Below are 2727 nucleotides of genomic sequence, written 5' to 3'. Positions count from 1 at the left end.
TCAATCACCCAAGGACCAACGGAGTTACGTCCCCTGACATGTTCCGGGGAAAACGATGGAGGCCCTATTGAGGATATATGAGGTGGTACATAAAGTACGTTATCTTGACTTCCAGTTGTCGGAGTACCATTTTTAGTGAGGCCTTGGTGGTTGCGTGATTAAGATCGCTGACATTGTGTGCTGGCAATTAGGTACCTCACTCTGAGAGTGTACTTTCGAATCCAGGATGGGACTCAACCCCAAAACTTACAAATATTTGTACTTCACTAAGAAAGTATAACATTTGTTACATTTGTCCACTTTCAAAATGACATTGTGAATTTACACACATGAAGGGCTTATTTCGGTTATAGTTTGTTTGCTTTTTCGTGTTTAATGTCACACTCAGCAATATTTCAGCTATATGACGAATAATCAAGTCTGGACCAGACAATTCAGTGATGGCATCATGAACATAGATCTAAGCAAATGGAATGCGATGACATGCATCAACGTTCACGACCCTGACCACCTGATCCCATTAGTCGGTTATATATCATGTGGCCGTGCCTGTACACGTTCCTATTTCACATTAAAAAACCCATCATATTTTACAATGTTGTTGAAGAATCGACTTCACCAATGTTCATTAACAACTATCCGTGTGATTATCATCTTAAGGGCTAATAAGAATTCACGCCGCAAATCGACCATTAACAGAGAAAATATATAAACGAAATTTTACACCCAGTTTGATGGTGGCTAAAAATGAAAGAAGAAAAAAATAGTTTTTCGATGGGGATATATTTGATACAGGCACAATAAACAGGGGAGCACAAGAAACTATACCTCTCAGTTGATTTTATCATAGGTTTGATTTTCTTAAACCAAGCGATATTATATCTAAAAAATGAACTGGACTCGTGTTTATTCAGGACTCAAAGAATCCTTCTACATGGTTATATTAAAAAAATATATAATAAGATTTAACAAAATTTAAAAGAATAAAACATTTCGCACTATACACAACTGTTGATGGGTAACTTAGACATCTTAGCTTTGAAAATCAATAAATTTGCTATTTCGGCCCAAATTGACAGCATTTCAATGGTTAGGGTCATGTGGTTGCAGATTCATTTTTTTACCCTCTTATTGAACCAATTTATTTTTACACAAAGTTACCCAGCCACACATTACTTTTTATAAACTGTTCCAGGAACGAGAGATGGTAATAGATATAATCAAATGTAACAACTGTTCTTTTTCAATTTTCAAGTACATTACAAATCAAATACTATATTTTGCTAGGCAGCTAATGATCATATGTAGACCATGGCAGTCGACGGTTTCACATACAACAGAAAAATTGTAACTCATTCTTAACCTCGAAATAATACAATGTTTCGATATATTATATAACAGCACACATTATGTGTTGATTGGGGACTTTGACTCACAGAGATACAATTAACTCTTGTTTATTTAATGAACGTGTGCGTGTGTATAAAGTCGCACTCCAATGATTGATATTTTGATCAATATCCCACGCTGTTGGGACGCGATATGGTGCAATACCACCCACTTCATTGCTGAAAGTCGCCTCTCATGGCAAACAATGGTTACTGGGGACCTGCTCTAACCCGGAATCCGTTCGGGTAGATCCGGAAGTAATGTTACTGCAGAAAATATCTTTCCCGGCGAAGTTAAATGTCAAGACACAGACGTACATTGTATTTAAAGACCCTGTGCTGAAACACCCAATAAGGATACTTGTATGCGCGATGGAAGCTTTACACGTGTGCGCGTACATGTATCCTTCCAATCAGTCTCTCCTACAGACCCTGAACAAATGTATCCGAAGTCTCTAAGCAAGTCTACAATACTTTGGCAAGTCTAGATTTTGTAAGTATCAGGATAATGAATAGATTCTATGGACTCCTTTCTATTACATACTAGTATATGTAAAGACAATTTAACAGTACAAAATCTTAACATATTTTCATTGCAGAGACTAAGCGCAAGTCTACCTCCCCATAATCAGGAGAAGGCCTCCGGGTTGTCCGGCTGCGCCAGTCATGGTTTATACTCCCTCCCTGCAGTGTTTTATTGCATGATGGACAACTCCAACTCGTCGTTTATTTCTTAAATATGAAAAGCATATAAATGGAAAATCGAATTTAAATAGTGGATTTTCTGAAGACATTAGTCTTACAGGACAATTCCTATCGTAAGCGTGCAAGAAATTAACAGTCGTTATTATTGCTCGAATCATTATAGGGTTCACACACAAGTAGGATATGAAAATAATCTCCCAACAGTCACTCGTCTTACGCCCGTGGGGATTACGCGTGAAAATAGGCACCCAGCAATCTAAGCTGGTCGTAATAGGCGACCAAATGGACTTGATTGTTTGTTATTGTACCCTGACAGCGTGGGTCGTTGCTCGTAATATCGATAACTGGCTTGTCTGGTCCAGACTCGATTATATTTACAAGCCGCCGTCGTATATACCCCGAAAATTGTTAAATGTGGCGTTTAACAAGCAAACAAACCAACACTCATCTTATCAACACATAAGCCATGGTGCGCTATTGTACATTATCACATTATCACATACGGGTCAATACAATAATAGGTTTCTCCACGGCGATTGCCTCGAAAAACAAACATGATATTGACATGAATGTGATACAGTTTGTATTCATTGAACCGTATTGTACACAAATAGAAAAATAGAGTTCGATACAA

The sequence above is a fragment of the Haliotis cracherodii genome, unplaced genomic scaffold (genome assembly GCF_022045235.1).
Source record: "Haliotis cracherodii isolate W230 unplaced genomic scaffold, xgHalCrac1.p SCAF_8, whole genome shotgun sequence".
In the NCBI taxonomy this organism is placed as follows: Eukaryota; Metazoa; Mollusca; class Gastropoda; order Lepetellida; family Haliotidae; genus Haliotis; species Haliotis cracherodii.
This window is presented reverse-complemented; position numbering follows the sequence as displayed.